The sequence below is a fragment of the Mustela lutreola genome, chromosome X (assembly GCF_030435805.1).
Source record: "Mustela lutreola isolate mMusLut2 chromosome X, mMusLut2.pri, whole genome shotgun sequence".
Taxonomy (NCBI): Eukaryota; Metazoa; Chordata; class Mammalia; order Carnivora; family Mustelidae; genus Mustela; species Mustela lutreola.
The window spans coordinates 26,915,231-26,940,598 of NC_081308.1; the positions used below are offsets into that span (position 1 = coordinate 26,915,231).

The 25,368-nt window shown below is 40.7% G+C and overlaps 1 protein-coding gene and 1 pseudogene across 7 annotated transcripts in view; one reads left to right on the forward strand and one right to left on the reverse strand.

Annotated features, from left to right (window-relative positions):
• The window catches only part of DMD (dystrophin), a 2,248,143-nt gene that overhangs the window by 209,031 nt on the left and 2,013,744 nt on the right, over positions 1–25,368 (reverse strand). The gene's annotated exons all lie outside the window — the stretch shown is intronic.
• Positions 3,966–25,359, forward strand: LOC131822076 (small ribosomal subunit protein uS8-like; annotated as a pseudogene).

Genomic DNA, 25,368 nt, shown 5'->3' on the forward strand with positions numbered 1-25,368 from the left:
TCTAATAAAAGTTAACTTCACCCACTGCCAGACAATTTAAGGGTAATGAAACTACAGATTCTTTGTTTTATACAGAGTAATAGAGGAATCGAATCACCCAACCTTTAACCAGACATGCTGCTTTGTACCTTGGTGATGTATCATTTAAAAGATAGAGGACATGGATTTGTATTTAGCTGCTAATTAGGCCTTTTCATTTTGGCAGACAGATTTTTAATATGGGGAAAAAAGAGACATTCATCTGCTGTTTTGAAGTAGACCCTTGCATTCGGTGTTCTTCTTCTATTCCTACCCTCTCTGCCTTTCTCATTATCTGCCCTACGTATTCTTTGGTCTCTTTTCCTTTGCTAGGATACAGCCCTCTCGCCCTGATAAGGCAATAAAGGTAGATCTGATTTGAGAACTTAGGCTGAACTTTGTGACCTAGCTGGGCAGAGTCGGTTGTTTCAGAAACCTAAGAACCCTACCCAAACCCTTTCTAGGAGGAAACAATGCAGGGAGTCAGAAATCCTAGCTCCTGCCTGCTCAGCACAACCCCCCCTCCCCTCTTAAAACCATAGGCTTGCAGAAGGAAGAAGAGAGTTTCCGAGAGCGTCTGGTCCAGCTCTCACCAGCTATATTGCCAAGTCTATGAATGTCTAAACTGAGAAACTGCTATTCTTTTCTTAGAGGGTGTCAGTGGGCTGAACCCCACTCTTTTTAAAAAGATTTTATTTATTTGACAGACAGAGATCACAAGTAGGCAGAGAGGCAGGGAGAGGGTTGGGGGGGAACAGTCTCCCCGCTGAGCAGAGAGCCCGATGCAGGGCTCGATCCCAGGACCCAGAGATCATGACCCGAGCCGAAGGCAGAGGCTTAACCCACTGAGCCACCCAGGTGCCCCGAACCCCACTCTTTCTGTCATTATTCCTTTCCAGTTCTTTATCAGTTTAATGGTTCAGAAATCATTTCTGATTTGGAGGATGCTGGGGATATCTTCTGATAGCAGAAGAGTCCATTTGAATTTCCTATAATATACTTAGGTATCTGTCAGAGAGAAGTGTGCTTGGAGAGGTCTAGGGGCTGCCTAGTTGGCTCAATGTGTGGGGAGGCTGACTGAATGGAGCAACCTTGAAGCAGAAAATCTAGCAAGAGAGGAAAAGCAGTGGTGCCCAACTGAGCTAATGGCCACAACTACATTGAATGTCTACAGTTGACTTTGTACTGTTGAGCATTAAAAAGGAAAAAGAATCCAATAAAATGCCAGAGGAGTACTCAGAATATGCTTAAACTAAATAGTTGAAAAGATTTTGAAAGACTATTCTAAAAAATTCTCAGTGCCAGATCAACATGAAAATTTAAGTGTTTGTAACTACAGGTCTCAAGTGTGAATTTTCCTTACAGAGTATATGGACTGTTTATAAAAATTGTTGAATTCTTGGTTTTTTAAAATCAGACAAGTCTTTTTTCTTTGTGTGTAGCTATCAAGTGAACCCAGTGGTGAAGGTCAGTGAATTTTCTGTGCTGGAAGATGTTTGTTCCCCTTTGACTCAGTCTGCAAACGCACCTAAGCAACTTAGGTTTCATCATTTGAAACCCTAACATTTTATACTAACAAATGTCCTCAATGAAAAAAAAAGGCAACTAGCAATGGCCTTTCCCCCATTCCTCCCCTGCCCCACCCCGACCCCCACCACAAACACACTGGAACTACTTGCTTTGGAAATAGCACTCAATCCAAGGAAGGTTCTACTGTGATTAGATTCAGTGCGCCTTCTCAAGAGATTATTAAAAGGTTGTCGGCAATTTCACTTGCGGCTGCCGGAGGACTCTGGGCTTGCATGTATTCAAAAGTTGATCAAATATACTGTAACTCTTGTGTGTCCCAGAATTACCATTTCATTTCTTGTAGGGGTGCTGACACCAACAACAGCTGTTTCTTGTCTTGGTGTACCTGTAAGTTCGTCATCATTCACCAAGCTAGCCTACATAATAGACACACACATCTTTTATGCCTGGCATGTCCATTTTTAGTAGCCCATCAAGTGCAGATTTATTGGCAAGTAGCTTTTATATGACACTGTGCTATCCTTTGGTATTTTCTTATACAGATGTTTCTCTAACCACTACATGTAAATCCAATGCAGCTTTGTGATTCAGATCCTTGAGTGTAAAAAACCATGCATTATCGAATGGTACCAGCACCAGGGGTGGTTGTCTATTGAATTTAAATAGCAAAGTGCACTTGAGTTTATTCATTCCAAAACCAACCTCTAAGTTTCCCCTCGCATTACAGATGTGCTATGTTATTAAGAGCAAGAAAGGGTAGCAGTTCTATCTTCAAATGCTTTTCTTCCCTCGAGGTGACAGCATTCAATATTGTGCCCAAGGTGGTTTTGAAAATCACAGAGGCCATACTATGTGGGCGAAGTTCTTATTTCAACCATTTTTTAATGCACTACAAACAGAGTGTGCCAAGTGATGCACCCTGGTGTTAAGCCATATTTTAATCGACATGGGGGCCTAACCAGAAAATTAAAAAAGAATACTAATGGTATTTAAACCATGCCAAAAGAGCACTCTCTGGAATTCAGATCCAAATACATTCATTCATCTTTCTACTTTTCTTCTATTTAGTAGACTTGGTGTTTGATAATGTAATTTGGTCAAAAAAACTGGGGGCAGGGGCTCCTGGGTGGCTCAGTTGATAAGCGGCTGCCTTCGGCTCAGGTCATGATCCCAGGGTCCTGGGATCGAGCACCACATTGGGCTCCCTGCTCTGTGGGAAGCCTGCTTCTCCCTCTCCCATTCCCACTGCTTGTGTTCTTTCTCTCACTGCCTCTCTCTCTGTCAAGTAAATAAGTAAAATTAAAAAAAAAACTGGGGGCAGATTATAAAAATAAATAATATAGCATTCATTGGAGATGGAATAGAAACCTCACCTATGGGGTTAACAGAAAGGTGTAAGGGAGAATTACTAGCCACAGGCCCTCAGCTTTTTGGAAAAAGGCCAATTCCAGTAATGGTTTTATGGGTACATTCTAATAAGGGGACTCCACAGCAATATTTCTCCATCTTTCTTTTCTAAACCCCCCAAGTTCCCCTGCTAAGTATCTTTTTAGATATTTTTCCCTAATCTTGCCCCCCTTGTCCCCGATGAAATTTTGATATCACAAATATACTGTGTATCTGTTGATGTACTGTGCGTATCTGTGCTTTACATAAAAAGAGTAAGATTTCTCATCTCCCAGGAACCAATTTTTGTCCTTATGGGGCCAATACCATTCCCACTGAGAATACTTGATCTAGAAGGGGTGGTGGAGGCAGGGGAGACAAAGAGAAACCTCTTCTGTGCCTGCAACATGACCTCAAGCATGACACCCATCATGACCCTTGCGGTATTATTATTTTCATTTTGCAGATGATCCAACAGTTACACATGGAATAGTGTGCTAAGGTTCTAAGTCAGTAAGTATTAGATCTCAATATCGGTTTATTACTCAAGTCAGATGACTCAGGAAATGGATAAAACAAACATGCTGTGACTACTGTATGCTCCTTAGTGTAATCCTTCCAAACACCCAATGTGGTTCCGCAATTCCATTATTATACATGCAGAACTGGTCAGGCAACCAACTCAGTTCATGGCAGCTAGTAAAGGGCACATCCAGGATTATAACCAAGTCAAATCTAGTCTCTGTGCTTTATTTCATCCTGCATGGTATGTAGCAGGCATCTCCAAGTATTTGCTAAACAACTGAGTGAACAAATTCATCTTAAAAAGAACATGATGTCTTCAAGTTCTTTACCCTCTCAAAACTAAATTTACCCTCTACGTGATTTCCACCAAATGATTTCCCAGGGGTTACTGGAACAACTATGCTGATCCTGGAAGGCCTCTTTGGTATTCCCCATAGCTCTAGTGATGATTAGAAAGAGCTTCCTTTTGCCCTCCTGTCCTCTTTCTGCCATCTTTCCATGCTGCCATAATGGTTCACATGAATGTCCCTGCAGATGCTCTCAAGAACATTAACCATGCTGAAGAGAGAAGCAAACGCCAGGCTCTTATTAGGCCGTGTTCCAAAGTCATCACCTAGTTTCTCACTGTGATGATGAAGTATGGTTGCATTGGTTAATCTGAAATCTCTGATAATCACAGACCTGAGAAAATGGCTATGAACCTCAGGGTCAGGTGACAAGTGTAGAGTGATCAGCCCTAGATCTGATGTACTATTCAAAAATCTAGAAAAATCCTGGAATTATCTGCTCCTGCCCCACCAGTTTGGTTTTATTGTCCTGAAAACCTCAGCTGCCATCATGGACCATGAAGAAACAAGATGAAAACACACAGGAGGGAAAATCCTGGGATTCTTTTTCAAGGGATGCACAAATAAAAGCCTCAGAGAGAAAGAGAGAGAGAAAGAAAAGAAAGGAAGGAAGGAAGGAAGGAAGGAAGGAAGGAAGGAAGGAAGGAAGGGAAAGAGCAAGATTGCTTTTATTCTGGTCAAAATCTGTCTCCCTGTAATCTGTCATCTCCAAGATTGGTCCTATTCTAGATATCTAAATTAAATAATCTGATCAGTTGAGAGAAACTAATTTCAATAGACCTGAGACCTATTTTCATCTGAAAGATGAAAACAGACCATAGTTCTTAAACAAACAAAGCAATACCTACCACCACCTCACTCAGTATTGGATACATTTTTACAGAGCACCTACTATGCACTAGGCACTTGGCAAAGTGCTGGCCCTAGTGCACCCATTAAAACCCAGTTCCTACTACTTTGCATTTTAGTTTCTGGGGATATTCTTCAATGAACACATCTAATATTCTAGCATTAAAATCAACCAACTGCTATCTACTGAACATACATTATGTGCTCAGCTCTGCATTTTTAAAAATTTTTATTTATTTTATATTTGCAGGCAGGGGTGGAGTAGGGTGGCGTATGGTAGAGCAAGAGGTCCTGACATGCCCCATGCCCTCAGGACATTATTATTTAAATAAGATCGGGTTTTAGAAGAACATATATTCTAATGGAAGTGAAGCAGTTAGAGTCCCAGCCAGAAACAGATGGCACATTCTTATCAGCTAAGTTGAGGAGAATTTAGTAAAAGGGCTGGTTTGTGCAAACAAAGAGGTTTGTGCAAGGTGTAGGGAAATCACAAGGGGTAACAGTAAAAACAAGGAACTATTAGCATCCCTAGATTTGAAGGACAAGGACAGAGGGCCTTTATTGGAATAGAGTGGGGGAGGGGAAGGAGAAAGCAGGAGAAATAAAAGGAGAAGAGAGGGGTTAAGAGGGAGAGAGAAAAGAGAAAGAGAAAAAAAAAGAGAGGATAACGGCCAGAGTTTTAGTAACCAGGAGAACAGAAGCCATCTTGGCCACAGTGCCCCAGAAGCAAACATGAAGTAGTTTGAGTTATAATTCAAGTAAGCTCTGGTACAGGAGCTAGAAGTAAGGCAAGGAAAGGAGCCAACTTGATAAGGGAGGCAGTGCAGCTTTAGGTACCTGGGGCCCACCACAGATGGGGATTTCAGGATAGAAGTCACTTCAGAGTGATTCCCCCTCTACTCACCTCTTGGGGGGGTGGAGGAACCGGCATATTTATTTACTATTGCTTGAGGGCTACTCCTGGAGTATGGAGGGTGGTTGGGTTGGGTCATTAACTCTCTGGCCTGCCCCTTGTGAGCTGGTGAGCAAGGCCTCTGGCCAGAGAAAGCCTTGAAGGCCTAGTCACAGGTGTGTGTAGTTGAAAGCTGAGAAAGAGAGGGCCAGAGACTGTGCCCAAGCACACCGAATTCCAGAAGGTATACAGGAAAGGCCTTGACAACTTAGGCTACAAAAGATATGAACTAAGAATGACGGAAAAGAAAGATGTACGAAATCTGAGTTACTGAAGGATGTGTAGTCACCATTCCTGTGTATCTCTGGATTGCTTTGTGAGAACCTTATACACCTTTACTTTGTGTAAGCCACTGTTAATTCGTGTTTTCTGTTACCTGAAGTCAACCTTGCTTCTGACTAAATTACTCTCACCCATCCAGACCATCTACGGATGCTCACATCATTCTTGGTTCACATTGTCAATGACTGAAGAGCATTCCATTAATGGCTGGCTGTACCATGATTTATTGAAGAAACACCCTCATTGGGAAAATGTAGATTGTTTTCAGTTTTTCACTGTTGTAAGTCAGGCTGCAATGAACCTCTCTGTAGATAAATCTCTGTACACAGTTTTGCCAATTTTCTTAAGCAAAATTCCTAGAAATATATTTATTTCATTGAAGGCTATGAACAATTTAAAGGCATTTTATATAAATTACATTCCTGCCAGCAGGAGTCTTTCTTTATTGATCCAGGAAGAAAGGAAAAAATCCATTTTCTGCTGGTCAATGGTATTTAGTTGGTATAATTCTTAAGGCACATTAGATATACTGCCTGATACAGATTATTTGAGAACATGCTTCTCATTCTCCTTCTTTCCATGACAGATTGTAAACTTTCTGAGTTCAGAGAGGCACTCAGCACATCGGTTTTCTGTCTCAAAGCCCAACCCAGCATCTTGAGAGGTGTGCGGATCAAGCCGAAAGTGTCTAGAACATAGATTCAGAAGAAATCGATTTGAGTTCCAACTCCACCATTACTCCCTGATGTTAAGCAAGTTTTGTTTTATCCCTGAGCCTTATTTATTTTATATGAAAAATAGGAATAATGATATCTCCCTTGCTGAAAGGCTTTCAGGATAAAATGAGAAAATGGATATGAAATTGCTTTGCAAAATGTTAATCACCATACAAATAATGTTTGTAATCACATACCTATGGGATGTTGTCTGAATGTTGGTAATTCTAGAATCAATCTCTCTGCCTCAGCTAAGCAGCAATTGTCTTCAGCTCTTGCATCCATTCCTAACTACTAATAATGTGCCATATTCAAGATAAAGTGTAGCACAGAGAAATGTCTTTGAACCCGAACTGCTTGGGCTTACAGTATATTGTACTCTATCTTTGCCTAGACCAATGGCTTCTGCTCAATAGGTCCTTCATTCTCAGGTAGACCATTTGTCCAATATTCATCAACAGGAATGATGAATGGATGAGTCCATATTTGATACAATGGGAAAGAGAGGGCCAGAGACTGTTTTACAATCAAAGGACTGTGATGATGTAAAGATAAGAATACTGTTCTTGTGCTATTATGTATAATGGATTGGAGGTAGGAGGGTGGAGTTTAGCAGGTAGTTCCCAAGTGAATTTGGTATCCACTTAGAGTGAGAAGTCACACATGACTCTGTACTTCTATGATTCAGTTACTAAGCAACTGGGAATTTGGCAGAAAAAATAAGCTGGAAGGTAAATTTCAGATAAATTTCATACTTAGGTTAAAATATTTGGAAGGCGGGTCTTTTCACTGAAACTCAGGTGAAAGGACAGGACCGTGAGTACTAGGTGGCAGCTGAAGCTATAAGCCTAGCTGGACTCCTGCAGGAAAGGAGGCTGTTAAAAGAAAAGTGTACCCTGGGAAGTGGTCTGTAATCGGGATGCCAGTAAACAAAAAAACCCTCCAAAGAAAAACAATACGGAAACTAGAATAAAGTAGGGTGAAACATGAGAAACAGAGCCAGATGGTGAGCCATTATGAGTACCAATGGGTTCCAGTGGACTAAGGTATAGAAGAGGAAGATCTATTTGGTCACAAGACCACTGGTGATCTCAAAGGGGCAATTTCGCAAGAGCAGTGAAGGCCGAACCAGATACAGAAGTTGAAACAGCTGGTAGATAGAAGGAAGTAGCAGGATTAGGTCCTAACCAAGATTATGAGAAGTTGTGTGTGAAAGAAGAACATACAGGGACAGGGGGAACATCTGATGGCTGGTCATCCCTCTCTCTCATTCTGTAAACCAGCCCACTCAATTCATGTATTTATGGAATTTGCTTAGTGTCTTCTCTAAAATATTCCATTACACACAAAAAAACTTATTTCCACCTTTTTTTTTTTTTTAGTTCCTGTGGTCATACTCAAGATTACAGTACAGTGCTGAAGTTTTCAAGTAGTTATCAATGCTGAATATATGTGTATGTATCTCTCATTTTTCCCTATTGTGATGGCTTTCTGTATAATTTGTATTTTCTTGTGAGGGGATGCGTCTAGTTCTGGTAGCAAGAGTAGGTTTTCCGTCGATTGCCTGAACGGCCGAGTTAAATTGAACACTTTTCAAAAACATTAAATTAAAATAAGAATAGTTCTTTATATGTCTGTATCATATATCAAAAGTAAAGACTCAATGAAAACTTTAAGATCACTTACTAAACTTTCAAAGATGAGCAGGTTTTCCATAAAGATTTCACCAGCAGAGACAGATGGGCTACATTCCAGAGGGGAAGGTCACAAGAGTGATGAATGAGACCTCTAATGTCTGCCCTAGCTGTGAAAATCTTTATGGCTAACTAAAATTCCTCACGAATAACAACCTGTAAATATTATATGAGCTGTCAGGCGAAGAGCACCGAGCTCTGGGACTATCGCACATGGTGAACAGAATACCACCCCATGGATTTGTCAGTAGACTGCCAAGGCATTTAGCATATCAGGCTTCCATTTAATCTGGGAAGTCAAGAGTTCATACTAAACTACTCACCAATGTGACTGAGCTACAGAGATATAAACATTTCCAAGTGCTGCTGGGTGCATAGTCCCGCAAAATCTCATAACCAATATTTGGAAGCATTGCTTATGAAATAAAATCTCCTTCAAACTGACTTACACAAAACCCCAAGAACCTCATTGTCATTATTGGGATAGTTAGAAAGAAATACACCTTCTAAGGCCAGCGATCAGAGGAGAGGTGTCTGTATAAATAAAGCCGTGACTGACTTATGCTCATGGAATGCCTGACTAATTCTGAACGGAACTGACTGACAGTATTACCATAGCACTTTCCTCCAGGTAAAGGTGGCTATAGTCTTTAGGCCATCTGGGTTTAGCCAGTTACTAACAAGTCAGTGCAATATTGCCAGGTGCCTTTAGTGTCTCTCCAGATGTGCTTTTAAAAGACGGCAGGCAGGGGCGCCTGGGTGACTCAGTGGGTTAAGCCGCTGCCTTCATGATTCCAAGGTCCTGGGATCGAGCCCCGCATCGGGCTCTCTGCTCAGCAGGGAGCCTGCTTCCTCCTCTCTCTCTGCCTGCCTCTCCAACTACTTGTGATTTCTCTCTGTCAAATAAATAAATAAAATCTTTAAAAAAAAAATAAAAAAAAAAAATAAAAGACGGCAGGCAGTCAACAGCATTTGCTGAATGCTCTCTGTGTGAACAGTATTGTATTAGGCACCAGGGAAATTTCAAGGAATGTAAAATTTGAAACCTAAGCCAGTAGGGAGAAACTCCAATATTAAAAACCAAATGACTATAGATGGGATGCACACCCATTTAGAAAGAGAGTGAGAAAGAGCTAAGTGTAGGACAAAAATTAAAGCAAAAAGAAGGTGGGGGAGATTACATTTTGATCCCAATACCTTCCTTCACGTGAAACAACAAAACATCTATAACTGAGCCATAGCTTCCTGGCAAACAGTACCATTCCCAGCCCCATGACCTTGGGCTTGGCCATGTGACTTGCTTTGGCCAATGGGGCTTTAGCAGACATGATAGGAACAGAGGCTTGTACTCTAGTGCCCTGGTAATCTGCCAGGAACACATGCCCCAGGTGGCCTCTGATTCTTCAGCGTGGGCCTTGAAGTCTAACATATTTAGAAACAACCTGAATGAAACTAGCAGCTTAGAGCCAAACCCAGCCAACCTCCAACCTATAACCTGCAAACAGAGCTTCCCAAACTTTATCTAGATCATCTGAACTACAGTTGGCTTGTAGACCTAAACACGTGAGAACAGAAACTTTCTATTCTCATATAGGAGGAAGGGAGGAAGAGAGCGAGCGTGAGAAAGAGGAGGGTAGGCAGAGAGAGAGAGGGGTCAAAAAACATGAAAGGGGTGAAAGAAAAGAAAAATACTCCAAAGCAGCAGTCTCCCAGATTTGTTACTTGCCACATTCTCTGCTGTCATCCAAGGATCAATGGGGATTACCCACTTTCATCTTTGTAGTTGAGACTTGTGGGTTGCCACTTTCTAATTCCTAGAACCCTTTCTCTGAAGCTGATCATCTGTAATGATTACAAGTGTAAACTTGAATGTGTCATTAAACTTCCCCAGTCTGTTTTCTATTCTGAGAGATGGTCTTACTCCTTATTTTACAGGGCTGCTATGAAGACATAGGCTAAAGCATGGAAAATGCTTCCTCAGTGTTAAGAGAACAAAGTGCGCCATATTTTTTGTATTCCTATTCCTACCCCCACTATCATCATCATCATCATTCATGTGGTGAGTCATTGGGATATTTCATTAACTAACTTACTGCCAGTGTGAAGAATCCTAGGGAAACCAGCCAAATGATACTCTATGATTCTAGAGTTAAAGTGACTGGTACACAATGAGCACAGACATAGGCAAAGACTCCAGTAAACAATTCCTCTTTCTCCTTCTGCCACCATTTCCTGTCTCTTCAAAAAATTATGCAGTTTTCAGAGTAGTTAAACATGAGAGGAGACATATCTTTCTTTTGGCATTCTGATGCTGGTGGCAACTATGAGAGTCAATGGTGTTTGACCATTTTATATGAATATTGCTTAGGAATTCAAAACAAACAGCTAAGTATTTTCAGAAAGACTTAGAACAAGACATTTACATTTCAATGTCTATTTTTTAGTTCTGATTTTTAAATTAAATTTCACATGACCAAAGTTACTATCTTTTTTTTTCTATTTAAATTAGTGTGGCTTTTTCACAGGAGAGGAATGATTTGACCTCTTTAAGACCGAAGCCTTGTTGTACTTTATTTTTCCCTAAGATAGCAAGGGTTCTGGTGAGTTTTTGTGTTGGGCTCCAGAAATACCAGAAGATTTGGTTCAAAACTTTTCCTCTTCCCTTGCAACCTTTAATAGATATATCTGCTCCAGACCTCCTGGACCAAGGCTTTTGAATCAGTCTCTTTCCCTTGATAGCTGGCCTAGATTAAGTTCTACAATACAAACTCTCACTTTTTACCTTTTGAGAATAAATCCCTTTGTCCTTAACTCACATTGCAAATGAGCTCATTCCATTCCTTTTCTAATTTTTTTTCCTAGACATTTCCTGCTCAGATTTTCTCTTTCCAAGTCAAATTGTCCCCATGTTGACTAATCCTTCAATTATTCTCTCTCGTCTGCCTATTTCTAGCTCATTAAAACATTAGCACTCTCTAAAACCTATATTTATATTCATTATACATACATAAGAAATCCCTTTTCTGGACAAAAGGGCTATAAGGAGGCTACATGTAAAATTGGAAAGGGGGATATTCATCAAATCAGAATATATCCTGTGAACCTTGCTAAGTGAAAGAAATCAAGGGCCAAACTATGAGAAGCCTTCTTTGCTCAATTCCTCTCAAATGAAATTACTCTCTACCTTGGATTTGTACATAGCCTCAGAGACAATGTGCATTCACACTAGTTGTGATATATTTTGTAAGAGATATATACTTGGTCTTTGTCTGCAGTTGCTGACTCACAGTTCCCAAGACTCTTGGAATTTTCTGGGTGAAGAGTGATAAAGGTGAGTTTTATTATGCTCATGAAGCGACTTTTGGAAGGGCAAGATGGAACCTTGTCACCAGAGATATAACCTGTCTTTAGAGGGTTAGAACTTCCAGTCTCCATCCCTTCCCCAGACCTGGGGTGGCTGGAGAGGAGGGAAGCTGGGGTTGAATCCAATAGCCAAAGATTCAGTCCATCATTAGTATGCAATGAAGCCTCCATAAAAACTCAAAAGGCCAGGGTCTGGAGAGCTTTTGTGTTGGTGAACACATGGAAGTGTGTGTGGGGGGGAGTGGTGTTCCTAGAGAGGTCATGGCAGCTGCGCACCCTCTCACATACCTCGCCCCATGAATCTCTTTCATTTGGATGTTCCTGAGTTCTATCCCTTTATCATAAACCTGTGATCTTGGATGTAAAATGTTTCTCTGAATTCTGGGAACAGCTCTAGCAAATTAATCAAACCTGAGGAGGAACATCTGGTTTATAGCCAGTGGGTCAGAAGAAGTACCGGAAACAATCTGGATTTGTGACTGTGTGTGAAGTCCAAGGAGGAGGTTGTGGAAACCTCCCATCTATAGTTGGCTGGTGAGAAGCACTGGTAAAAGCCAGGCTTACGACTGTCATCTGAAGTGTGTAGGGTGGGGGGGGCAGTCTTATAGGTCTTTACCCTTAACCTGTGTGATCTGATGCTATCTATAGGTGAATGGGGTCAGAACTGAGTTGAACCTGCTGGTATGTGAGAATTCCTTGGTACTGTGTGGAAAGCACTCCCCTCCATGGAAATTGGACTCAGGAGCCTCATTTACTAGTCTATAAAGAATATCTCATTTCTCTTCCTGTGGAATTAATTTCCTCCTTCCACTCTACTCTTACCATTCCTATTTATCACAACCATAGGTCATGTTTTTGTTGTTGTTGTTGTTATTTAAATAAGTCTTTCTCTTCTGTTTAGAATTTGAGCATCCCCAAGCCAGAATTCAGTCTTTCTCATCTTCCTATTCCAAATGCTTAGTGTTTGTTAATAAATATAGGAAGGAAGGCTACAGCCATAGTAAATCGGATTGGGTCACTTCTTAGCTCAGAACCCTCCTATGTCTTCCCTTCTTAGGAAGAAACTTCAAAGGTTTTGAACAACAGTTAACAAGACCTGACTTGGCCTGGCTCTTGGTTGTTCACTGACCTCCTTACCCTTCACCATCTTACTTCCTCAGATTCAGTCCTACTGAACTCCTTGTTGTTTCCCAAACCCCACTAAGCTTACTCCGTATCTCAGGGTCTTTGACATTTACTGTTTCCTCTACCTGGAACCCTCTGTATCTGCCTGGCTTGTTCTCTCACTTCTCTACTCAGATGACACCCACATGACCACCCCATTTTAAAAAGTTCCCTTCCCCTATCACCTCTAGCCTGCTTTATTCTTCTCTGTCAAAGTTATTATGACCTGACTGCCTTCTCCTATTACAATTGAAGCTCTCTGAGAGAGGACTTTTCTTTCATTGGCTGTAGTTTCCCCAGTATTTAGAACAGAGTCTGACCTATACTGGTCATTGAATGGACTAGTTGAATGACAGAATGAATCAAGTCTTAGCTGGATGAAAATATAGTGATGGTCATAATTTTTCCAAGACATTAGACTAGGCACTAGACTCTGTTATTTCCTATTGTATTAGAGAGGGAATAATCTTCAGCATGCCCAGTTAGTCATTCAGTCAAGGCATATCCTGTACTTATCTCTAAGATGTTGGATGAGTGACATTAAAAAGAAAAAAGGAATGCATGCCCTTTACCCTTTTGGTGCTCACACTCCAACCTATTTCCTTTTATGATCTATTTTATCGACTGTCCTTCGTTCTAACTCTTGTCTGTTATTGGTATGTGTGCTGCTGGACATAAGGTATAAGGCAAGAGGCTGACGTAATCTCATGCTGTCCTCAAAGTCCTTACTCATTAATGGAGGTCACAGGGTCAGATGTCTTAAATAATGATCATCACTACATACAGTGGACAAAATCATCAACCTCATAATAAAAGCAAGAGTACATCTAATCACCCAGTGATAAGAATGAGCCCATTACAATGCCTTTTCCTCAGATGCTTTGAAATGCCTGTCAGTTACATTGTCTTCTCACAGATGGGGTTCCCCAGGTAACAGACTCTGAGACAATGTTTAAAGAGCAGGGTATTTAGGAAGGTATGCCCTTGTGATCAACACCTATGGAGGAGAGAAGAAGGAAGCAGGAATGGTGACCAAGAGAAGTCAAGCTAGGATGCAGGCCCAGTGACAGTCTCAGTGAATCCCACTGTAGCTCCTGAAGTAGAATGTTAGAATTCTCCTGCATTAGGCCAAAATGGCCAGGTCTTTATCCTCCTGCAACCATTGGGAGCTACCCTTTGAAGGGGTGTGAGCTTGGGGGAGTCAGCTGAAGCAAGTCCCCAAAGGACAGATAGCTGAAAGTTGTCTGTTGAGGACACTCCTCTTCACTGCATGGGACTGGGGAGTTGTAAAAGTAGGGTCAAATGACTCCTCATGCACAGGCCATTCTACTTAAGTGTTCCATGTGACCCAACTACCATGGCTACACATCGTCCAGGAGTCAGGTATACAGAAGTGCTTCTCAGCCAGGGACAATTTTGACTTCTAAAAGAAGGCATCCAGAGACATTTCTGGTAGTCACAACTGGGAGGGAGGGTACTACTGGCATGGAGTGGGGGAAGGTCAGGGGCGTTGTTAAATATCCTATAGCACACAGCACAGTCTTCTCAAAAAAGAACTGTCTAGTCACTCAGTCAAGAAAGCCTGGTTTCAATATAAACAGATTGTATATACATGACCCAATCAGATGCTCTTTCTTGGAGAGTTTGATTGCAACATATAGAGAAATTTAGATGGTCGAAAGTAGGAACGTTAAAAGAAAGTTAGAGGGCTAAAGAAGAAAACGGAAGTCACAAGGCAGTTGAAACTATAAGGACAAGGTGGAGAGGTGATGGGAGAGGGAAACTATGATACTCTGGTAGTTTGAGTCTACAGCAGTAAAGCACATCAGGAGAGAAGCAAACATGCTTCATAGATATTGCCATTCCCCATCATCCCTTATGTTTCCAGGGGTCCCCCTCATGGGGATAGACTTTCTATCCCCATTCCTTACAGTTCAAAGGACACAAAGCTCATCTGCAGTAGACTGAAATCAAGAAGACTATTACTGTTGATATCTAAAAGTATATTTAGGGGCGCCTGGGTGGCCCAGTGGGTTAAAGCCTCTGCCTTCGGCTTGGGTCATGATCCCAGGGTCCTGCGATCGAGCTCCACATTGGGCTCTCTGCTTAGCAGGGAGCCTGCTTCCCCCTCTCTCTGTCTCTCTACCTGCTTGTGATCGCTCTCTGTCAAATAAATAAATAAAATATTTTTAAAAAGTATATTTAAAAATTCAAGAGAATTATTTTTCTAGAGAGGGACAAGGGAGAGATAGAGAGAGAGGGAGATAATCTTAAGTAGGCTCCATGCTCAGCATGGAACCCGACCCAGGGCTTGATCTCAGGATCTGAGATCATGACCTGAGCCAAGATCAAGGGTCAGATGCTTAACTGACTGAGGCACCCAGGCACCCCTCAAGAAAATGGTTTTTATTTTATTTTATTTTATTTTTTAAAGATTCCATTCATTTATTTGAGACAGAGAGAGTGAGTGAGCAAGCCTGTGCTGGGCTGGGGCAGAGGGATAGGGGGAGGGAGAAGCAGGCTTCTCACTGAGCAGGGAGCCCAGTGCAGGGTTTGATCCCAGGACTCCGGGATCATGACCTGAGTTGAAGGTAAATGCTCAACTGACCGAGCCACCTAGGCTCCCCAAGAGAATGGTTTTTAAATTAGCAACAGTTTATGTAAGTCTACAAAAGAACAAAATGCCTTTATTCTCACCTCAAAGTTCTCACCAAAAAGTATTTTGTAATCCCAAGCTGGTTGTGTTCTGAAAATGGAAAACATCCAAATGGAAAAACTAAAGTAATGATTTTTGCCCACAGGGATGTGATTCCACCATTTCTGTTGTGCAAAGCTTTGTATTTTGGGACAGATGACAAAATGTTACCTTAGGCCAAACTCACAAATGCCTTCATTTTCTGGAGAGTGTAAAAATATACCTTTCAGAGCCAGCATTCCGCTAAAATAGTGCCCATGTATCATGACACTGGCTCAGCGCTGTGGTGCTGCTCAGTGTCCTAGGTCCCCTTGAGGCCCAGAGAAATCCATCACGATGAGGAAAACAAGAAAGAAACAACCATTTGTTTAGTTTCTGCCATGTCACCAGACTAATCTCCAGGAAGGTATGTGGCGGAACAGTGGTTGTGATCAAGCTGAATGTCACTATTGGCCTCCACCGTCAGATTATGCATGAGGTAGCACAGTAGTTTCATCCAGTCTGGGAGATGTTAATGCTGTTGGTGTTCCCCTTAGAACTCTTTCCCTGCTGAGGAACCCATCCCCAGCTGCCATGAGTGTTGATTGCTACGCGTCCATTGGCCTCAGCTTCAGAGAACCTTCCTCAGTGAAATGGGAACTGTTGTCCCCTGCTCCCCAGAAATACATAGCCAATGCCTGACTGACAGGGGGAAACAAAGACTCAGCTCCCTTCCTTCAAAATGAGGCCAACTCTGTGGCACGCTGTGTGTTCCAGAGTGCCCTAGAGGGGTCAGGCCAAGGTTCGTCTCTACTGCCTTTCTTAGCTTGACTCCATCACCAGCATAATCCCCACCACATCCTCCCTCTCTCTCACTCCACTTTACCCATGAGCTGCTGTTGAGGCAAATTACTTGTACAAGAATCTATTTCCATGAAACATGACTTAAGGCTGTGGTGACCAACCATCCCTATACATTCAGCACTGAGATTTCCCGAGGTGTAGGAATCTCACTGTTTGAACCAAGAACATCCCAGACAGACACACCAGGACCAGTGGTCATCCTAACTCAAGGCAGATATATATTTGGATCTTGAGCTTTGTCTCCATGACTTTGGGTAATCGGAATAATACTGATTTGGTGGCGTGCTGGTAAACCAGCTATACACACACACACACACACACACCAAAAAGAAAACAAGTCTTGATTTGCCATATTTGCCAATTTTGGTGGGGTCTGTAGTCACACTATGGCTGATTTCAAGCTACCAAAGGTCACTTTAACAACCAGCTCACAATTGCTATGTATTTAACAACTGGCTCTTCCACGCCAGTACAAGCCAGCTCCAGTATACAAATTCCCATAGAAGAAACAGAGAACTTTCCAAAGCTTTCTCATATGTCCAAATAAATGGATACAGAGGGCAGAAGATGCAAAACTTTGTTACTGAGCTTACTCTGAAGCAAATGAATTTAGGTCTTTGTAAAGAATATAAATTTGAGCTCAAGGAGAAACGGCCACAGAAATTGGTTTTGAGAAAAGAGTTTAATTATTATCACTGTGACTGCTTCTTGTGGGCCTCTGGAAGGCTACCTTTGAACTTATGGAGCTGTTACCAGCATCCCTGGTAAGTTACAAGGCATTTGTCTCAAATTCCCAACACTTGCGACAGCATGTGACTGCTGAAGAAATTGGCCCAAATTATTTTGCCCTGAGATTTTTCCCTGATAAGGAAGCTTTAGGTTGAAAATCATCTCACAATGTAGCTGCAAGCTTCTCCCTGACTTATCACAATGGCTTCCTTAAGACTCTTTGAAGCTGGGACGCCTGGGTGGCTCAGTTGGTTGAGCGGCTGCCTTCGGCTCAGGTCATGATCCCAGCGTCCTGGGATCGAGTCCCACATCGGGCTCCTTGCTCGGCGGGGAGCCTGCTTCTCCCTCTGCCTCTGCCTGCCATTCTGTCTGCCTGTGCTTGCTCTCTCCCCTCTCTCTCTGATAAATAAATAAAATCTTTAAAAAAAAAAAAGACTCTTTGAAGCTTTAAATTATTGGCCTACTTGTATTTCAAATTCATCCATCCCCTGAGGACAATGGTAGAATAGATTGGAGCACTGTTAAGCGAAATGTCAGCAATTATTAGATGTGCTTAAAGTTTTCCCCCCCATCTTCTTTATTTTAAGTGCGTGAGTGGGAGGAAGCTGTGGGGTATGGGGATACAGGGATGAAGGTTTGGTAATTCTCAAAATGGAAACAAATTTTTAGTCCGATGTAGCAAGGGGAAACTGTAAAGGCTTGGATTGTTTTAAGGAGACAAAGAGTTAACCAGGGATTTGATTAAGGCACTTAAGAGGATAAAGCCTGCAGGAAACAACTGATCAATTCTTTCTTTTTACAGTGTCTCATAATCTGAGAACAAGAAGATCACTCAATGAGACTCACAGCTTTTAAATTCAGAACAAACAGTAAAAAGAAAATTTGTCCTAGAGTTCCATAGCCATCAACAGAGAGTAAGACTATAAGAGGTCAGTGGGTCAAAAGCTAGAGAATAAAAATCCTATTATTGTTCTTTTCCTTTATCAAATTAATATACATTTATTATTAAAAAACTTCAAAAGTTAAAAAAAATGCAATAGCTCTTTGCATTCTGATGGTTTTCCAGTCTTGTTGTCAGGTGTCCCCTTCTGTTGTTTTTATTTTCTAATAGAGTTGTGATCATACTGTAATTGTGAAGTCTGATTTTTTTCCTTAATGTACAGCACAGGAGAGTTTTATGAAAAGAACCATGTCAAGTTCTGAATGTTATTAGTCCTTGCTCAGAGGCAACACGAAAGGTCACATTATTTATTGAGTGTCTACTATGTGATATTCACTATGCTAAATCTCATGCCACTGTGTATTAGCAATGTCAGGAGGAAATTTACTTCTTCTTTTGGATATAAAACATAATTCACTCTGTAAATGATTTCACTGAACATCTACCAAGTACAGTTACCATGTTAGATGCTGGAGAATATAAACCCATCCTGTCCTAGCAGAGATTAGGGTCTGCTCATCAATTATTCAACCATTCATTAGTTGTACAAATAACAATCGAGTTTGTATACTGTGAAAAACTCTGCCCTTTCAGATTAGATTCATGAAAAACATCTTTGGGAAGGAGAGGAACTAGTTACACATAATTAAAGACAAAAAAAAATGAATGATACTTTCACATCTAGTTTGACTCTAATAGGCAGATATAAACTTATACTGTCAAGTTGATAATGATAATGACACCAATGATAATAGCAATCACTTATATATCACCATGTGCCAGGTACTGTTCCATATATTTTATGTAGGCTCCAATACTCAGCATGGAGCCCAGTGCTGGGCTTGAACTCATGACCCTCAGATCAAAGCCTGAGCTGAGATAAGCATCGGTTGCTCATCTGACTGAGCAACCTAGGTGACCCTGTTCTATATATTTTACATAAAATATACACACAGTGTATGTGTGTGTGTGTATATATACATACATACAGTAACTATTGGATCTTCAGTATAACCCTATGAGGCAATGTTACCGTATTTTATTGAATTCAAAACTTCATTGGACATTAGATACATTCTGATTTCAGGACTTTTATAATTGTGGCAAGGGACTATGTCTCACATTTGATAAAATGTTACTATTACCCCCATTTTACAGATGAAGATAAGGAGATGGAGTATCTGACCAGTACTTGAACCCTGTCAGCTTAGTTCCAAAGGCTATAATCTTAACCAACATCCCAACTGAGATAACACTTGACCCAGAGGCATTCAGAGAAAATACAGGCTCTGTAAATCAACTTGGTATGGCCCAGGCCAAGAGAAATGGAAGAGAGAAATCTGCAGATGAACTAGACGATTGTGGGCTTCAGTGTTGTTATCAATGGGTAAGGCCTTGTGATACCTGGCTTGTGAGTTCAGAAACTGGGTTCCAGTCCCACATCTATCACAACCACATGTGTGACCTTGGTGATGTCATTTTATCTTTCTGCACATATTCTGTCTTCTGTAAAAATAAAGGTAGGGGTGGTATAATTCAGTGCCTTTCAAAATTTTTGGCCTGCAACCCACAAAAGGAAAGCATTTCACTTTCTGTTGTAGGACACATATATGCATATGTGCACGTGCACACACACCCACCTAACTGAAACCAAAGTGTCAAAACAATACTTAATGTTGCTTGTGAAATGTACTCTGATGTTTTCTCATCCCTTCCATCCCATTAAAAAATTGTTGGTTGCAAGTCATTAAATTGATTTCATATTCACTAATGAGTACTTTGAAAACAACTCATATAGATGCTCCCTTAAGCCTCTCTCCAGTTAGGAAATTCTATAGCATAGGGGACTCCTGGGGTGGGGGTGGGAGCCAGAAACCTCAGGAAAGAGAAAGTTGACCCTTCTGCCTTATAAATAACTCATTTTCTTTTTAATTGGATCGTGTTCTTACTACCTTCAGCAGAAAGTTCTCATCATTAAACCATTTGGCAAATACCACTTTAGGGCAAAGATTCCTATACTTTGTTTCATGGCACGTTCAGTGAGAGGTTAATTGGTATGCCTGAAAAAGACTTCTCTAGTCACGTACCTACGTAGAAGAGCTACTGACTTTATCTTCTTCTTAGTATTTCCATGTAGAGTAAAAGCTGCAACAATTTCAACAACAAAAAAGAAACTTTCTTACCTTTATAAGCTACTGTTTTTCTAATCTTATTGACCCCAAAGTGATTTTTTTCAAGGAAGAGTTATTAACATCATATAGAACATTAATGTTCTGAGGAATATGGTTGGAAAATGCTACTTTGGGGTATTCTAGAACTGGTAAATTATTTTACATTTTTATTTAAATTCCAGTTAGTTAATACACAGTGTTAAAGTAGCTTCAGGTGTACAATGTAGTGATTCAGCACCTCCATACATCAGCCCATGCTCACCACAAGTGCTCTCCTTAATCCCTAGAGTTAATAGTCTGTTTCTTGGTTCACTTTTCTCTCTCTTTTTTCTCCCTTTTGCTCTTCTGTTTTCTTTTTTTTTCTTTTAAAGATTTTATTTATTTATTTGACATATCACAAGTAGGCAGAGAGGCAGGCAGAGAAAGAGTGGGGGAAGCAGGCTCCCTGCTGAGCAGAAAGCCCGATGTGGGACTCAATCCCAGGACTCTGATCATGACCTGAGCCGAAAGCAGAGGCTTTAACACACTGAGCCACCCAGGAGCCTCTTCTGTTTTGTTTCTTAAGTGGTATGGTATTTGTCTTTCTCTGACTGGCTTATTTCACTTAGCATAATACTCTCTAGCTCCATCCATGTGGCTGCAAAATGTAAGATTTTGTAGAACTGGTAAAACATTAAGGCAACTCTAAGTTCTTCTCACTCTTACAGAAGGGTTTCTACCTTTATTCAAATATATAGTTATCCTTGGTGAATTAAAACTTAAACTAGAAGCTCAGAGAACCAAGAAAATTGACACAAAAAGATCTCAGTCTCCTTTAAAAATAGAAAGCTTTTAAATTCTTAAGGATAAATTCTTGAAGATAATTTTAAATGGACAATTTTCAGACTACTATTCCAATAAATACTCAAGAAAGTACTATCTTGATCATTGACATATGAAGACATGGGCACTATACCTTCTTACTATATATTCTTTCTAAAAAAGATTTTACTCATTCATTTGAGACAGAGAGAGCACAAGGAGGGGGAGAAGCAGAGGGTGAAGAAGAAGCAGACTCCCCACTGAGCTAGGAGCCTGACATAGGGCTCGATCCCAGGACCCTGAGACCATGACCTGAGCCGAAGGCAGACGCTTAACCCACTGAGCTATCCAGGCACCCTCCCCTACTATATACTTAAATACATGTATTAATCCTAGCAGTGTGATTCAAAATTGTGTATAAACACAATATATTTAATTTATACGATTTTTAAAAATCACACTGTTACCAATTTCTCCATTTTCTTGGTTTAAGTTATTGAAGTCAATTACAAGTGGTAGAGGGGCTCCTGGGTGGCTCAGGGAGTTGAGTGCTAACTTTAATTTTTGGCTCAGGCCATTATCTCAGGGGCGTGGGATCAAGCCCTGGGACAAGCCTGGTCGTGGGCTCTGTGTTCAGCTGCAAATCTGCTTGGGGTTCTTTCCCTCTTCCTCTCCTTCCCCCTCTCTGCCTCCTCCTGCATGCTCTCTCTTTCTGTCAAATAAATAAATATATAAAATCTTTTAAAAAGAAGTGGTAGAATATTGGGGTGTCTGTCTGGCTCAGTCTATGGCGAGTGTGACTCTTGATCTCTGGGTCATGAGTTTGAGAACCACACTGGGTGTAGAGGTTACTTAAAAACAAAATCTTAAAAAAAGTGGTAGAAAACTAATGCTAGAATTAAAGGTAAGCTAGTGTCTAGCAATGGATAAGGGTCATATTTTACAATGTTTTTCCTCTTCTCATTTCTCTCAGATCTAAGATAAAAGGAACAACTTCTTTAACAAGTAGAGATTGGGCCACCAAGAAAAAACAGTGAATACTTTTATTTAGTAAAAGCCTGCCTGTCTCTACTGAGAAAAACACAGAGACAGTTGGTAATGTAATTTTCAAAGGGGAATGTGTGTGTGTGTGTGTGTGTGTGTGTGTGTGTGTGAGAGAGAGAGAGAGAAATAGAGGAAGAAGGAGTGAGAGACAGTGAGCATGTTTGGGGGGACAGTTAGTGGCTCACATATACTTCTCTTTGTAATTTCTAAGCCTCAGAAATCATCCTATTATTATTCCTAGTAACCTGGAAGTGAAGTACTCGACATTCTGTCAATTCAAAATCATTTAATATGGCCTCAGTGGTATTTTTTTCAAACATATTTTTGTTTTTTTGAGGGGGGAAAATTCTTTTGCTTTCACAGAACACAATTTAACAGCAAGTAAGTGACATTAGAGATACCCTGCCCAAATGTGGGTTTGATGGGGCACCCAGTTTCGGGAGCAGGTCTCTGACAGTCCATGGGCCAGTACATATCAAAGCCATACAAAGGTAAACATCCCTTAACAGAGCAGTTCTGCATTTAGGCATTTCTCTTGTAGAAAGAATAGGAGATGTTTGTAAAGGTGCACAAAGGATGTTAGTCACAAAGTTGGATATAATAGTGAAAGATTTGAAATGACTTTAATATTGAGTAATTCAGAAGTGTCTCGGTAAATCCAGCACAGCCCGAGAAGGGAATACTACCCAGCCATTTAAGAAATTACTCTGTAGAGGAATATTTAAACACACAAAGATATTTTTATTACAGTTCTAAGGGAAAAAAGAAGGTCATAAAATGGTAATGTGTTTTTATTCCTGTTTGATTTAAAAGAAGGGCATCTGAATACACACGCATACACACAACCCCTGAGAGAAAGACAGAAAGTATATGAAGTCCATTTTTTCTGGTGGTTCTCTCTGAGTGGTGGGATTATGGGTAATTTTTTCCCTCTGTACTCTCTGCTTTCTAAAATTTCCTTTGGGGGGCATATATTAATTACCTCTGTAATTTTTTAAAAAAGGCAACACAAAGAAATAGTCTTCATTCAGTCTTTAGTCTTGCATCCTATTTCCAATATCCTTTACACCAAACCAGCATTTTTTGATATTCACAAGCAAAGCTTCTAAGCATATATTGATATTGCACATGAGTAAGAAATTGGTGACTCCTAGGGCTGGCTCCATTTAAGCAGGTATATGAGTGTCATTCTGAGCGTCTGTGTCTATTAGCCTGACCTTTCTGGAAGTGGGCACTGGTGTGATATTGTTTAAAAGGTGTAAAGATGCTCCACCTGGCCCTTCAGAGTTCTTCCCTCACAAGTCAGAGATTATGGCTGACGTTCTACCCACAGAGAGTCATTCCTCAGACTTATGGCTTTTCACCCTATTAAAATGCAAATAGCACAGGAGAAGTACACATTAAACTTTACCTGTCACCTGGATTAAATAACGTATCATTTTCTGAAAAGAAGTTTTAATGGGGAAGACATGGGAATTTGGGTGGGGCAGGCAGATGGAATAAAGGATGAATGAATACACCTGGCATCTGAGGAGTAATTAATATTCATAAGCGTGATATTTTTGTTTATGGCTTCTGAGTTGCTTACAAATATGTTATCACTTTTAATCTCAATGAAATCCAATAGAGTGGCAGTCACCAAGGTGACTTAAGCAGATCAGACATTTGGATAAGTACAGAAGACAAAATACTCAGGCCTCATCATCATCCTAGAGGTACTCCTAGAAACGGTGATTCCACTTGATTGTGCACATAGCTTTCACCTGCCCCTCCTTTCTGCCCATCCTAAGCCTGTGCGATACTGTCCAAATAACGACTGCATGCCGTCGTTAGGTTAGTAAGGTTAGACCCAGTCAAGAAGTAAGACAATTTCTTACTCAATACACTGTCTATGTATAACAAAAAGACAGGACTATTGCCTTCTAGGCATTTTTGTTTTAAAGGACAAGAACCAATTGGAGATACATGAACATATCTAGTCAAATACTTTAAAATGTGAGCAAAGGGGCACCTTGGTGGTGCAGTAGCATCCGACTCTTGGTTTTGGCTCAGGTTACAATCACAGGGTCATGGGATCGAGCCCCGGGTCAGGCTCCACGCTCAGCACGGAGCCTGTTTTGAGATTCTCTCTCCCTCTCCCTCAGTCCCTCCCTACTGGGCATGTGTGCTCTTTCTTTCTCAAATAAATCTTAAAAAAAGAAAAGCAAGTAAAGATCTCTTTCTCAATCTATGGGAAATGGAAAACAAAGGAAAGAATGATAAGATGACAATAAAAGAAGGTGGCAGGAGGGTGAAGGGCAATCATAAAGAATTACTTCCTGTCTAAAAGACACATAAATTAAACGACAGTCCAGTGTTGTGCCTAGAACAGACTCTGGAACCAACCTGGGTTTGAATAATGGCTGTCAGTCAATCTCTGTATGAGTGTGCCTCAATTTCCCCCATCTTTAGAATGGCTATAATACTAGCATCTACCTCAGAGCATGCTATGAGGGTTAAATGAGTTCATATTTGTAACATTGCCGTATTTGTAATTGCCTTAAAATGATGGTTAGGCTCTCATACATACTCATGTATGACAAGAACTATGCCAAAATGTTAGCAGATGTTAAACTCCATATGGTAGAAATATGGCTTTTCAAATAGAAAAAACCCCACAACATCTACACTTTTGTAATCAAAGGAAGAGTGGTAGAAATTAATAACATCAATCAGAGGACAATAGGAGCTTGACAATTTAATATGTACTGTTATATTAATAGGATGTTCCAATGGTAAACCATCCATTACCTAAGGCTGTTACTTTCAGTATTTATTATAAAATATGTAATATTTATCAATAATATATATTAATAATATAACTAGTGACACAAATATAATCAATAAAGGAGTAAAGCTTAAGTAAAGAGAATGAAGACTGGTCAAGGATAAAAGAGCAGTGAGAATAGTTAGGGAGAGCAAACCCAACAGGCTGGGCTTCCAACTTGGAGGCAGAAAGTATTTAATGAATTACGTAGAGATAAAGAATTATAGATTCCCAGTAACACATATTGAATGATCCCGTCATAATTACACGGTATCCTAATTACCAGCTTACGAAGTGAACCGCTATAAACAGAACTAAAGATTCAAAAATATTACCAAAGTTAGCACTGGAGAACACACTGCAGGAAACAACTATGCGTTAGCTGAAGACTAGACAAAATGATCTAATCGGACCTCCTCTCCCAACCCTCTAGATTCTCCGCACCCTCCCCCTCAAGTTGTATCTCAGGATGATTTACGCCTCCAGTGCACTTGGCAGAGATGATTGTAATTC